We start from the raw sequence: 15,670 nt of genomic DNA on the forward strand, positions 1-15,670 counted from the left end.
AGTCGTGATTTTCTATGTGATATGCAACAACCAAGTGCTTATCAAAATCAAAAATATATATTTTACAAGAATCATTACTATTTGTGTTCAGCTCTTTTAACACCAATGAAAGAATTACAGTAAAAATGAAAGATAGAAGATTGAGAAATTCATGCAGCATATCACATCGTTTATTGTTCTCCACGCGTTATTACTACAGCTATGTTTCTGAAACTTTGTACAAAGGTGGTACCACTTATTTGAAGCTTATATACAGACAAATGAACAACCTGTAATCAACAATTTAATAAGAGCAAAAGAATTACAGTAAAAATGAAAGAAGATTGTGAAATCCATGCAGCATATTACATCATTTATTGCTCTCCACGCGTTATTATTATAGCTATGTTTCTAAAACTTTGTACAAAGGTGACACCACTTATTTGAAGCACATATACGGGCGAATGAACAACCTTTAATCAACAATTTAGCAATACCAAAAGAATTACAGTAAGCATGAAAGGTAGAAGATTAAGAAATCCATGCAGCATGTCACATCGTTTACTGTTCTCCACGCATTATTACCACAGCTATGTTTCCGAAACTTTGTACAAAGGTGATGCCACTTATTTCAAGCCCATATACGGACAAATGAAGAACTTTTAATCAACAATTTTCATGTTAGACGTTTCGTTGTAGCTGGTTGTAATTGGATCGGAATAATTCAGCCCGGTTCTCAGGTAAAAAGCAAGCAAACTAAAACTCCATTGAACCGGTTTCCTCGAGAACGTAAACGGGACCTTCAATTCCGCCAGATAATTGCTACCGTTTGTTGGCGCCAAAAAAAAGAAGTAAAAGAAAAAGAGGGTTCGATTGTTGCCCCGCGTCACACCAGTAGCGTCCAATCAGAGTATTTACTAAAGAGTCAATAAAGAAAGAAATTTAGAACGTTATAAATTGCTATTATCGCCGATTTGACGAGAATTGGCGGGACGAATGTGGCAATTAACGATGACGAGGATCGAAGGAGAATTCATGGATTAACTTCTCCATCGACATGTCGTGACAACGGTTTCGTTGACGCGCAAACCGGAAATCGAAAGACCACCGTGTGAAGCGGGAAAATGATGAAACGTTTAATATAAAGTCGATGACGTAATTTAGGAGGAAACGATTGATCGATGTACCCCATCAATCAGGATTGCGATTGTTGTACAAAGCTTGCAATCATTGCAACCTAAATCGAACAATAAAAGGAATATTATCCTTTTTTCGCTGTCTTCGAGCGAAAGTTGTAAATATTCTGTATTAATATTACGGGATATTAAACCTTACATCAACTAATAATTTGAATCATTCCTTTTTCATTTAAATTATTAGTTAAATATGTATTCTATTTATGTTGATTCTATTTTCTATTTACATTACTTTGTTAAAGACAGTTCGTGTTCAAATTAAAAAATGCAATTCAAATACGAATACGCTTGGCGCCATTTTAGTAAACATGGCACGCTACTAATGGCGCTGTACATAATGTTCGACAGAACTGTTAGAGTTAAATTTTCCAGTCACGAGATAAAATGATGGATCATTTATTTACTCACCCTATAATTTACTACATCCCATACAACAAACTGCTGTTACAGATTCAAATTACAGTGCATTTAAATTTTATCGTTATAAACTCTATTTTAATATTTTAAAACTGTTAATCATTAAACTTATTAATAAATCTTCGGTTTATTGCTGTAGGTTTAACAACTTTGTAATAATAATGGTAGTTAGTTAATCCCTGAAGGTTTAACAATGATGCAATTTCAATGAAGGTTAATGCAATATGTTAGCTTAATAAATGATAGAAGTATGCTGAATTATTTAATTAGATATTGAATTTATTGAGTGCACTTTGGTTTAAATTTTAATATTGGTCGTACTATACAGAATAAAATATGTGATATATCAAATAATTTTAGAAAATAGCATATTTATCAGGCTCTTTAATGAATGGTCTTGTTGTATAGTATACAATACAAATGAATAACAACATAAAGGAATATAACAACACTAGTGATTGAATTAGGGTAATATGTAATACATTTGACATATTTTTATTATTTAGACATACTTATTCTCTTTTAACTTCAGACATAACCTAATCTGAACTTAACCTAGCGTAATTTAATCTAACCTAACCTATCATAACTTAACTTTCCACGAATTATATCTACTATTCATATCTGCTGTTTGGGTCTGTTAACTATACCACCGTTGTTAAATGTTATTTCTAAAATAAGTAAATAGTGATATATCGACTAATGTCTATCATATTGATATACAATATATTTTGATAATGAAAGTACATCCTCTAACGCAATAATTCTTTATCTCAAAAAAATATGACAAATATTTTGACAAAAGCGTGAAGACAAAATAATGAACTTTACATTCTGTCATTTTGGTTAGTAACTTTCAGTATTAAGTTGGCACTCGTACCACTAGGATTCGCATTATTTCCAATTGCCAACTCTCCAGACGCACGTAGTATTTGTTCTTGTTTTAAGTCGTTCGTGTTTCATTTACTTCTTCATAAATCAGTTGTTTATTTAAAAAATGAGTCAATTTCAACGTCAGCGTTTGTAGTTCATAAGTTTAATAATATTGGTAAGCAATATACAAACTTTCTGTATTTTCCGATGTTAGATAATGTTCAAAGTGTTGGCTAAAAAGATGGTCTTTTACATCAAAACGGACTTGTCTCGCCTTCAAAATTAATGAATTATTGTAATTGTTAAACGGATAATGTTTCAGTCAGTTATTCTTTCTCTTCGTTTTTTTGAATTATTTTCGACTGAACTGTATTCATATTGGGATTCTGATTTCAAGATATTTCGTTTATTACCAGTTCAATATGGGTCTTATTTTTATAAACATAGTAAAATTTCTTGGAAAGCAGGATTTTATCGGAGTGGAGTTATTGCACAGAAAAGTATATTTATATTTTATTACTACCTACCAGCTTCACTTTGAGTTACATCACAGAGTTATAATTTTTGTCGAAATCATTCTGAAACCATATTTTTTTAAAATAAAAGAAATCACACTTCGTATTTAATTTTAATAATTTCAATAATTCGAATTTTAATAATTTTAATAATTTTAATAACTTTAATAATTTTAATAATTTTAATAATTATAAGAATTTTAATAATTTTAATAATTTTAATAATTTTAATAATCTTAATAATCTTAATAATCTTAATAATCTTAATAATCCTAATAATTGTAATAATTTTAATAATTTAATAATTTTAATAATTTTAATAATTTTAATAATTTTAATAATTTTAATAATTTTAATAATTTTAATAATTTTAATAATCTTAATAATTTTAATAATCTTAATAATTTTAATAATCTTAATAATCTTAATAATCCTAATAATTGCAATAATTTTAATAACAGTGAAATTATTAAGGGCTTTTGTGCACCGATACTAAAAAAAGAACAGCATCGACATTGCTGAATATCTATCAGAAACTGAAGCAGACCTTGCAAGCTGATAAAAATCAGCAATGATAACTAGCACACACTCGCTCACCCTTACCTATACCACCAATATTATACAATTTCCACTTTCTCACAGTATTGTCCGTATTACTAAAATTTACGATCGCTAAATACCGTAATATATTCGGCTAAAAATAATTTCAACCTAAGACCACCATTTTCAAACTAATCTTTCCAATACCGTTAATCACCCAAACCATTGGCCAAATATTAGAGAATTTCAATTACTTTCTTTTTACTGATTGCTTACAGATAAAAACGTCACATTAACCTTTACCTATTATCATCCACATTTTTTCAAAAATGCACTTGACCTATTTTTTAAATAAATTTAACGTTTTAAGGTTGATATCTGGCAACAGCAAAAATACCTTTGTATGCAAAGGTTTCGTTGTATTATTACCCAAAATAAATTTAACAATGAGGAATATTGTCTATCGTCTGCATTAGAAAACTGAACTGTCACCATTAGATCTGAAGATCTGATACAATTTGCCATCAAAGACTTTGGTAATAAACATTTTGCAAGATTTCTTCCTTGAGGATCTGAGCATTACTTCACTTTTCATAGAGTACTGAAAGGGTCAAAAATAAAAATACCTTCGAATGCAAAGGGTTTGTTGTATTACTATCAAAACTAAATCTAACGATGACGAATACTGTCTACCGTCTGCATTAGAAAACTAAACTGGCACCATTAGATATAAGGATCTGACACTATTTGTCATCAAAGACGTTGGTAACAAACACTGTTCAAGATTTCCTTTTTGAGGATCTGAGCATTACTTCACTTTTCATAGAACACCGAAAGAGTCAAAAATAAATAAAATTCATTCAACCTTAAATAAAATTCATAACTCAACCCCTTGCACCATGACTCATTTATCAGGTCAGTCACCTACTAATCACAACTGCCATATTAAAACAGACAAAGAAAGTAGCAATTATGTCAATTTGATATCAATCGTTGATTATGCAAATAATTGGACTTCAAATTGAAGCATATTCAAAATTCAAGTAAAATTGATCACAGTTGAAGTACGAGACACACTATTCAAAATAGTGCAAGTTAAAAGAGTACTCTTATTTTTTGTCCATTTACAATACAGTTAACTTTCATTTTCTACAAAACACAGTGTCTAAGAAATTTTTAAATTTTTATCAGATATTTCCGAATGTGGACCAGCGATGGTTTAGTAGGCTCCGTCTGTGGGTCAGAATCGGTACGTTTCACGCGGGTGCGTGCAGGACGGGGGCGCGAAAGGAAAGCGGAAAAGCGTGGGACGCGAGCGACCCGTTTGGTATTGGTTGATATCGTCGCGACTTCGGGGGCCATGGGGGGTTCCCGGGGGATGCGTCAGCGTGTTGCGCCGTGGCTTTTGCCGCGGCGCCCGCCAGTCCGCAGGCGAAGTTCCAACGAGCAACCGGCGACCGAACCGTTTCTCCGATAAACTTCCTCTCGCGATCTCTCGTCGCGAACAATCGCGCGTTCCGCGTCCGCGAATTCGATCTCGATCGGTCGCGTTATCGAACGATACCTCTTTCCGTTTTTTCCGCTGTCTATTTCGAAATTCGCGCGCGAACGGTAGTGATCAACGCGTGCACGATCGACAGAGATCGATCGTCTTCGGGAAGTTTCGTGCAGTCCGGGGAACTTCGGGCCCGCCGAAGAGGCCCGAACGCGTTTCCCGCGCGTCAACTTTTTCGTTAGTTCTTCCACGATCGATTGATCGATCAAACAGTGTATAATAAAAGCTATCAGTGACAAACGGAAGTACGTGTGGAGCTCTGTGACAAGTGCAAACGCTTCGAAAAGCCGTTCCCGCGATTTGTGCATGTTTGTGCGGATGGTGATCGAACCGGGACTCCAAGAGAACTGTAAGTTGATCGCATTGTTTTACGATTTCGTTAGACGAAAGAAGTAGGCGAGTTTGTCGAGGATTTTTCTGAAGAGAGCTCGTTTCTTGAGGGTCCTCGATCGATTTCGGTTTTATCGTCTCGATTATCGTTCGGGGTTATTTCATGTCGTTAACGCGGTGATTATAAAGTCAGTGTCGGTCACACCGCAAAAGTGGGGCACACCCAGTCCAGCTTTCCGCAGCGTTACCTGATTCGAGGTTCACGTACGAGAAAATAGAGGAGGTGGTAGGGAAAAAAAAACGTGTCGAGGAAAATGGGGTAACTGAGGGAAAAATAGAGTGAGTTGAGAAGCAAAAGGGAGCCGGAAAACACTGAACAATACCAATTGCGACAAATTACACGTTGCTTTATCCGGTAACGTCGGTTCGCGATTAAAAGGGAGCGTGGCTGAGGATATACGCGTGATTCACCCCTTTTTCATTTTCGGTTTCCTCTTTCTTTTCGTTTCCCTCCTTTGGTATTTCGAGATAGTCGTAAGGAGTTTAATTAACTCGTTTATTTATGTTGATATTTCTTTCTTTTGGTACGTGTCTTGGAGAGAAGCTTGTTAAAATATGTTCTAAATTAAATTATATTAAATTGGAGGAAAATTTGTTGAAATATATTGTAAATTAAATTGTATTAAATTGGAAGTAAATTTGTTAAATTAGTTTCTGAATTAAATTGTATTAAATTGGAGAAAAATTTGCTAAATTGTATTGTAAATTGAAGTGAAATTGGAGAAAAATTTGCTAAATTGTATTGTAAATTGAAGTGAAATTGGAAAAAAATTTGCTAAATTGTATTGTAAATTGAAGTGAAATTGGAGAAAAATATTGTAGTTGGACAAAAATTCCGGTAAACCATGTTCTGAAAATTTTCGTACAAAATTGGTTTTATGTATTCACTTTGATTCATTAAATCAACTTCATATTATACACAATTAATCAAATAAAATTTGTTATTATTGTGAGTTTTATGATACTTCAAGGTAAAAATAATGAATGTAATGAAGAAGGAATTGTTTAAATATGGCGTTGCTTATGTTAAAAAAATGCTAAATAATTATTGAGAACAATTATAGTTAAAAATAACTAATACATTGTTTAGTATAATTATTTTTATTTTATGTAGGTTTTCAACAAATGATAAAAATATCTTTAATTGTGAATTAAAAATTAAAAAGTTTGAAAATTTAGAATCAAGACATTTCATGTTATTCAAAACAAAACTCAAAATAATTTTATTGTAAAAAAATATATATAATACAATAATAAAAGTGAAGTATAATTATTATTATAATAAATGAAATATGGTTTTATTCATAAAACTGAAACATAACTTATTTTCAGATTTCATATATTTTATGGTACTTCAAATACAAAACAAATAAATAATCTCACATTGCAAATTCAAAGAAAAAAAAAAATAAAAGAAAAATATCTTGTAAAATTAGGTTTGTAATTTCAAGTTAAAATTTTGTAAAAATTTTGTAAAACTTTATTTCGTTTAAAATAAAATATAATTTTGTCTTACTCTGTTAATAAAATTATCCCTCAAAAATAATGAAATTTTCATAAAAATAAATTGTAAAAAATTATTATATTACTATTAAAGATACTAATAATTTGTCATAACTTCATAACAATACATACAAAAATAATCCCACACACTAATAAAACATGTGATTTTGACACAACACTAAGCAAGGATCGACATTAAACTTGAATCGGTTGTCTATTAAAAGCAACTTTAGAAAATCGATTCTTTGAAAGGCTCGTGAAAGGAAACTTTAAAAGCTGGATTTATCCTAATCGTGTTCGTCGGCCCGAGATTTAGTCGGACATTTTTAAAAAACACGTAGAATGTTTCGTAATAGTCGACTGATTTATTCGAGATTTTCCTTCGTTGTAATTTTACGATAGAAATGCGTGGGATATTTATTGATAGAATAAAAATTGATACACGATGCCTAGGGAAAAATAAGCCACGATGTATTTCGGGTAAAATGACGCTTCGAATAGCGGACGCAAGGATCGATAGGAAAAGCACAAACATAGATTGTGATCACGTGCGTTGGAAAAATACTTCTATTTACAAGAATGGAAAAACTTCAAAAATATGGAACGTGGTACACGATTGAAACGTAAGTCGGTCATATTTTTCAGCTGTCCTTCTGTCAGAATGAAAACAAAAACATATTTTTACTCAAACCGGCTCCAATTCTTTTCAAATTCAATCGATTTACATAAAATCAATTTGCGACAAGAAAGAAAATTTTTCAAACAGAAAACGCGCCATCTTTCGGTAATGAATCGAAGTATTCAAAAAGGGAGAAACAAAACTCTAACCCACTTCCTTGGAACTATAACTTGCAAGCAAACTGAAAAACACTAGTTGTAAACAGAGACAGTTTATGACTTCAGTTCAGCATTGTCCCGAATTCGGTTTATTATCTCATCAGAACTCGGTTTTAAATTCCCCGAATATTGTAAGAATCATTTTCTTCCTTCGCGAAACAACTTTACTGTATCATAAACTGTCGAGATCTACGAAAAATTGAAATGGAACGAGTGCGTTGGTCACAGTTTGTCTGAAAAGAAACGGAACTTTCGTTACTCCGTCGAAATTAGGGACGCCATTTTAAATGTGAATACTGGCATTTAAGCAGGGAGCTATTTACTATTATCTCTTTAAGTTTGGTCCAAATTGAATGGGTAGTTTCTGAGATATGAGGTCAGGAGTGGTTGGACTATGAGGCCCATAGGATAGCAACTCGTTAAAATGAAATTCTCTGCAATTTATAGACGCAATTCACGGTGGTAATTGTTTGTTATGCACAAGAAACTGTTTTCTGTTAAAATAAGTGGATATAATAATTTTTAGAGTTTCTGTGATTTTGTAAGTTTCTGTGATGGAGATTGTTGAGTACTTTTGGTATTTAAATTATCCTAATCGATCTGAACGTTAATTTCATGTGTTCAACGTCATAGTCGATGTCTAAAGGACTAACCTTGAGGTTGCATTTTGATATTTTATAAAATGTCACGCAGTTTTCTTTTTATTCAAAAATTACTGACTTAAGGTTAGGTCTGGCCTAAGAGATTTACACGTGCCTAAAGTATTACAAACATAATTGAACATTAGTTTCACGGTCTGAAGGTCTTAATCGAAGTTCAAGAAACTTACCTTGAGATGTGTTTCAATTTTCTGAAAAATCTTCATTAGTTTTCATTTTATACGAAAAGTTCTGCTGTTTAGACCTTAACACGTTACTTCCCGCGATAAAACATCCAGCTCAACTGAGATGTAATTACACATCTTCAAAGTTCCAAAATACTTTATTTAGAATTCCAACTTAATGTATTAAGCGTAACTGTCTTTCACATCTTCCGGTTTCGTGTGTTTTTACGGCCTCACAAGGATTTCGCGTTTTAAGACACAGTCAGACTTGAAGATGTTAAAGAGTCTCGAAATGGCGGTTTCGCTCGTTTTCCAATCGGCACGTCAGTTAACGAATCCAATCGTAGTGTCCAAGTGCTCCAGAACGTGATGTTTCCAGGTGTCATCGTGGCGTCATCGTGCCAGGCTTAACGAGGCAACGTGCAGTTAACGCCGGCGTCGTTAGAGGACGCGAGTGGACGGACCCGGTGCTTCTGAATCCTCGAGGCTGCCGTGGTGATTGCCAGACCCTTCCAGTGTAGTGAGAATAGTAGTGTCGGTGTTAATGACTGACAAGCTTTCGATCGGACCAGAAAACGAAGGATGTGAACGGTGTGCGAATTTTGGCAGGCGCGGGCAAGGATATGTGGATGGACGTAACCGATCGTGAAGCCGAAGTGTTCAATCGTGTCGGATACTGATTCCCTAGTGACGAGTAGGTCGAGTAACGAACATAGTTAGTCGTCGGCGAAAAAAATCAACGACCAGGAAGACAAGGGGACAAGGAAGAGTGATTGCAGAACGGTGAGTACACGGATCAATAATATTAGCATTATACGATAACAGAAAATGCGGAACATTGACACGAAGTTACACATAGTTCTATTGATTATATGGCATATTTGCTTATCAGTTTGACAATGGATATACTGTTATGACGAGGAGGATGTTTAGGTATGGATTAACCTGGTCGCAAGAATGTGGTCCATAATTTTGCTTGAAGAGGGACAGAAGTTAGTTACTTTGATGGATCTGGGTTATTTTTGGACTCCTCAGTTAGTTAAATAACCTGGGAAGGATCTGAAGGATGCTTGTTCAGGTGGAACAAGGATTAGATATTCTGGGACCAAAAGTAACTTAAACAATGAATAGCAAATCTGACTTCCCTAGGGGAAATATGGTGATCGAGGGTAATGTGGCTACCTGGTCTTTAATTTTTTAGTACTTCTGGGATTTGAAGGTTTGAGGACGGATTTAGAACTTGGGATATAGGAATTTGAGACTTGGGGACTGTGGGATTTGGAGACTAGGATTTGGGGATCTAGAAATTTAGTGTAATAGTTTGAGGATTCAGAAATTTATGGATATAGGTGTTTGAGGTTATTAGAATTTGGGGACTTTTGGAGTTGGAGATAGAGAAACCTAGAAATGTAGGAATTTGGGGATGTGAAAATGTAGGAACCTAGTAATTTGGGAACATTGGGAATTAGGGATACAGAAATTTAGCAGAGCGACAATTTGAGGACCTAGTAATTTTAAGATATGCTATTTGAGGACATTGGAATTTGGGGACTTTAGGAGTTGAAGATAGATGAACATAGAAATCTAGGAATTTGGGGATTTAAATATATAGGAACCTAGTAATTTAGGGACATAGTAAATTGGAAACATTGGAATTTAGGGATCTAGAAATATTACAGAATGGCAATTTGAGGACCTAGTAATTTTAAGAGATAGAAATTTGAGGTCATAGGGATTTAGGGACTTCTGAAGTTGAAGATAGATGGACTTAGAAATCTAGGGATTTGGGGATTTATGAATCCCCAGAAACCTAAAAATTTGAGAACTTAGAAATTTTGTGGATATAGAAACTAGGGGATATTGACATTTAGTGACTTTGAGATTTAGGAAGCCAGAAGATAAAGATATGGTTACTTAAATACTTTAGAGTTCAGACATCTAGTGACATAGGAATCTAGGGATATAGATATTTGGAAATCTACGAGCAGCAAAAGTGTGGGAACTTATAAATTTATAAATGTGGGTTTAGAAATTTGGGAATCCACAAAATTAAAGATCTAGGAATTTTCGTAACTAGAAATGTTGGAATCTATGGATTTTTGGGTCTACATATTTTAGGATCTACACATTTGAAAATCTAGGGTTTTGGAGATCTAAAAATATGAAAATTCAGGAATTTAAGGTGAAAGTTTACCTATTTCTCAGTCAACGACAGAATCTATCTAGGGAAAATCTAGTTACTTTTTTTGAAAATGTCAACGCATTCACGTTAATCTAGATCAACTCTAGTTACTTTAAGACTATTTTTACGGCGTTGAATTTCTAATGAAATTTTTGTTATTCCTGAAGTACTCGTATAACAACGCCTAGGGAAAATGTAGTAATCAGTGAGTTAGTAATACGTCATCTACGGGTCCTAACAGCGCGATAAATGGATGGGACCGCCTGTATGGGTGGTACATTTATTAACGCCAGCTCCTAGCTCGATTCGATAATGCTGATTTACATATTTCCCGATAATACCACATATTTCGACGTGCCGCTTTAGAGCTGTAATCATGCGTGTAATTCTCGCCCACAGCTGCGGAGATGAGCGAGATGTTTTACCGGAAATCCGTCTTAAATCTTTTGTAATTAAATGTTCGATGTTGCGAGCCTCATCGTAACCTGATGCTGTAGATAAACCCGGGTTAGTTTGCTTTCCCAAGGATAACAGGAAGACTTTATCGAAGCCTAAAATGTGTCTTAAGTTCCATACACGTCGTGTACATTATCGACGTGCCACAACATCCATGAAAGCATCATGGTAATTTTATCTTTATCAGATTAACCTATTTTGCTACAAAGGTACACTCTAAGGTACGTAGGTACGCCCTTAGGGACCCTATGTTGAAAATATAATTCTCAAGCGAAACTGGCGCTTCATATGGTGGAGGTCTTTACAGGAATAAAGCTTGTTCTCGCAAAATGTAGTTGTTACTTTGTTTCTTTCTTTAATCGCGGGTCATAATAGACCTGGCGAAGGGTTTAAAATAGTTGACATTCGTAAAATTATATATAAGTAAAGATAATAACTTGAGAATACTTAAATTCCCAAATTTCTATATGTTTCAATTTTCGAGGCGTTTTCAAATTTTCAATTCTTTACATTTTATAAATTTAATAACGAAATGTTTAATTCTCTAAATCTTTAGAATATTTGGCTTAAGTATTTTCAAATTTTCCACTTCAGAAATTTTCCAATTTCCTAAACTTATAATTCTTCAAAATTCCAGATTATTGGACTACATTTTTTAACTTTCTAGTTTTCAAATTTCCAAATTTCTAGGAACTTTGGTTTCTCAACTTTTCAGAATTCCGAAATTCAGATTTATTGACTTTTGAACATTCAAATTCCCAAGTCTTTCATATCCTAGATCTCAAAATTTTCAGTTCTTATATTTCTAAATTTGCAAACTCCAAAATCCCTAAATATGTCTCTAAATTGCTAGGTTCGTAAATTCCTAAGTTCTTAAATCTTTATATTCCAAAATTTTTACAAATTCCCTAGAATTCCAAATCCCTCGATTTCCAAATTCCTATATCCCCCAAATTTCTATCTTTCCAAATCCCTAAATCTCTAAACCTGTAAAACCCCAAATTTCTACGTCTCCAAATCCCTAAACTTCTAAATCCCTAAGTCCCCGAATTTCTAACGTTCGAAATCCCTAAATTTTCAAATTCCTATATTTTCAAATTTCTAAGTTCCCAAATTCCTATATCCCCAAATTCCTCTCAAATCTCTAAATCCCCAAATTTCTAAATTCCGAAATCCCTAAATTTTCAAATTTCTATATTTTCAAATTTCTAAGTTCCCAAATTCCTATATCCCCAAATTCCTCTCAAATCTCTAAATCCCCAAATTTCTAAATTCCGAAATCCCTAAATTTTCAAATTTCTATATTTCCAAATGTCCAAGTTCCCAAATTCCTAGAATACCAAATCCCTAGATCTCCCAATTCCTATATCCCCAAATTTCTAAACTCTTAAATCCCTAAATCTCCAAATTCCTATATTTTCAAATTTCTAAGTTCCCAAATTCCTATATCCCCAAATTCCTCTCAAATCCCTAAATCCCCAAATTTCTAAATTCCGAAATCCCTAAATTTTCAAATTTCTATATTTCCAAATGTCCAAGTTCCCAAATTCCTAGAATACCAAATCCCTAGATCTCCCAATTCCTATATCCCCAAATTTCAAAACTCCGCAATCCCTAGATCTCCGAATTCCCATATCCCCAAATTCCTAAACCCTTAAATCCCTAAATCTCCAAATTCCTAAATTTCTAAATTCCGAATTATTGGACCATCAAAGTCCCTAGACTTCTATATCCCTCTCCCCCTAAATCCCAAAACCTAAAAGTCCCAAAATCCCCAAATCCCCAAATTTCAAAGTCCCCAAATCAGAACATCAGTTTTATACGTTTAAAACTACCCTAAAACCTTCAAATCTTGAAAAATCCCTAAAAATCCCTAGAATGAACAGCAACCGTTTTCTTCCGTGATTGTCACATTTTCCCCAGGGAATTCATGCTCCCGTACGCGAATGTAAATGCCGACGGTCGATTGTTTCACCATTGACGATCTCGTGCAGAGTCGCGTAATATGATTCGATGAATCGAATCGTTGCTGTTTATTTCGACAGGTCCGTACGATATTTCAGTTAATTGGCTCTCGCATAATAGTGCACGCGCTACGTTCATTTTCTGCCCGGCTAATGGACCAGTCTGCACAGTTCATTTTCCCTAATCACGGCGACAAGATGAACGCATCCGAGCGTTCCTCGTTTTCCCGATGAAAGGAGTACTATGATATTACCGTCGAAACGATTGCTGTTTGTTTTCGAGACAACGGCGAAGTTCTTTTAACATGAAACGGCGGATGCGCCAACAGGAAATAAAGAAGATGGACGCGGGAATACTCGTTGAATATTGCATTAAACTGGACAAAGTCGGAGCGGGATGCTACTTTCTAAATATTCATATTCTAAGAAAATGCGAGACATCGTTTGCAATTGTGAACTCTTCGCAGTTACGGTCGATTGTAGTAAAAGTGTTTACCTTACATTTTTCCTGGGTTTTCAGTAAGTGTTCACTAGGACATCGTTGGGGACTATTTTGGATTATCTTCAAGATTGTATAGACTTCTTCAGGGTTTTGTTAACGTTTTAGGGATATTAGGTTCTTTCAGATTTCTGTGATGTTATAGGGTTTTTCTTAAGATTCTGGAGATTTCATTAGGGTTTTTTAAGGTTCTCTTAGGGATTTTCTACCATTGTAAAAATTTGTCGAGAGGATCTTTTATGTTTTGGTAGGTTTCTTAGAATCTTATAGTCTCTTAATATTCTAGGGATTTTCTTCCAGCACGTTAGAAATGTCTGAGGTTTTCTAGGATTCTAGGGATTTATAGAAGTCTTGTGAGAATTTCCCATATGTCCCCTACGGTATTTTTTTGATATTTCCCTAGATTACAGTTTTATATGTGTATCATAAATTTCTAAGGTTTTCTGAATTTCGAGAAACTTACGATGATCTTCTACATTCTTTTGTAGAGTTCTTCTAAAAAATTCCTATATTTCCTTCTAACTATAGGATATTTTTAGTTTTCCCCTAGGGGTCTAGAATTTTTGCTAAGTTTTATGTAAGTTTTGTGATTCCTTAGTATTTTATTTAAGTTTCTCCTAAAATTAATCTAGTCATTTTTATGATACTACAAGAATTTTCTAGAATGTTTCTCAGTTATCCTAGTTTGTTCCTAGGATTCTCGATATTTTTCTGGTTTCCACTAGAATCTCACAACTGTTTTAGAATTGCAAAAACAAATTTCTCATAGAGATCTTGTAAGTTTATTCTAGGAATCATCTAGAAATCCCTAGTATCTTTTCTTAAGATTTTCTAGGGATTTTCTAGAATTCTAGGAACTTTCCAGATTTCTGTTAGTATTCTAGAATCTTTGTACAAATCTTTCAGGATTATTTACAAAATTCTTTTAAATTCTAGTAGTGAGTAAGTCACTTACTAGGCACTTTATGTTCTTCTAAGTAAATTCCCTATGTTTTCTTCCCTAGAATAATTTTCTCACACCCCTTTCAGATCTTTTAAAAAATTTCATAAATATTTGTTTAAATTCCGTATGATTAATTACTAGATTTACTTTCAATTTTTTAAGGATAAGTCTGTGTATTTCTTAAAATAATCCTCTAGGCTCTTTCTAGGTTCACCGAGAGAAATTCCCTAGACTCCCTCAAGGTTCTCCGAGAGAAATTTCCTAGATTTCCTCTTAGTTTCATAAGATTAATTTCCTAGTCTTCGGAATTTTGCGAGGTTAATTTATTCTGCTCTGTATTCTGTGCCGATAATTCCTGCTACGTGATCTGGCTACGATCCCATTTCTGTTTCTTCTTTTAGTCTTCTTCAAGTTCTCTTCAAAATCTCCCATTACTTTTCCGTGATTTTACCTAGATGCCTCTAGTACTCCCAAAAGCATCAAAAGATCAGTTGTTAATATTGTAAGAATGTACGGATAATAGAACAATGACGCTGGCAGAAATCAGTTTAGAGCCATCGTAGATTAGGAAACCACTGTGACACTCTTAGTTTCGGGACGGAGTTAATGTAAGACCCTGTTGTTCCTATCCTGTCGCCAACTTATCTTTATTAGCCCCCGGCAATGTTGAATTGTTCTTAAAATTTGTTACAATTTCATATGCTTATCATAGATTTCTAAGATTTTTTGAATTCTGAAAAATTTATAATAATTTTCTACAATTTTTCTTTCAAAAATTTCCTATATTTCCTATATGGAGATGCCTTCCCCATAAAACCTTGGAAAAACCACGAGAACTCAAAAAACCGCAGGCATCATGAGGCCGACTTTAGACAAGTCGAACGATAAGAATATTCGTAAATACCGTGCAAAGTTACCCTTACAACGTTACTATTAATAATTTTATCGTCAGTCCCATCGCATAATACCATTTCTATTTTGACGAAAGTTAACGGATC

At 33.9% G+C, this 15,670-nt stretch overlaps 1 protein-coding gene across 2 annotated transcripts in view; it reads left to right on the forward strand.

The window, feature by feature from the left end:
• Nucleotides 1–4,956: 4,956 nt before the first annotated feature.
• LOC100876427 (opioid-binding protein/cell adhesion molecule) overlaps nucleotides 4,957–15,670 on the forward strand; it is a 353,767-nt gene continuing 343,053 nt past the window's right edge. The window contains exons 1-2 of one of the 2 annotated variants that reach the window (XM_076532318.1): nucleotides 4,957–5,424; nucleotides 9,008–9,411. The gene's annotated coding sequence lies outside the window, so the exon portion shown is untranslated. Of the gene's footprint in view, nucleotides 5,425–7,856; nucleotides 7,937–9,007; nucleotides 9,412–15,670 lie in introns of those variants that run through there. The other variant, XM_076532319.1, reaches the window with a different exon arrangement.

Source organism: Megachile rotundata, chromosome 6, assembly GCF_050947335.1.
Source record: "Megachile rotundata isolate GNS110a chromosome 6, iyMegRotu1, whole genome shotgun sequence".
In the NCBI taxonomy this organism is placed as follows: Eukaryota; Metazoa; Arthropoda; class Insecta; order Hymenoptera; family Megachilidae; genus Megachile; species Megachile rotundata.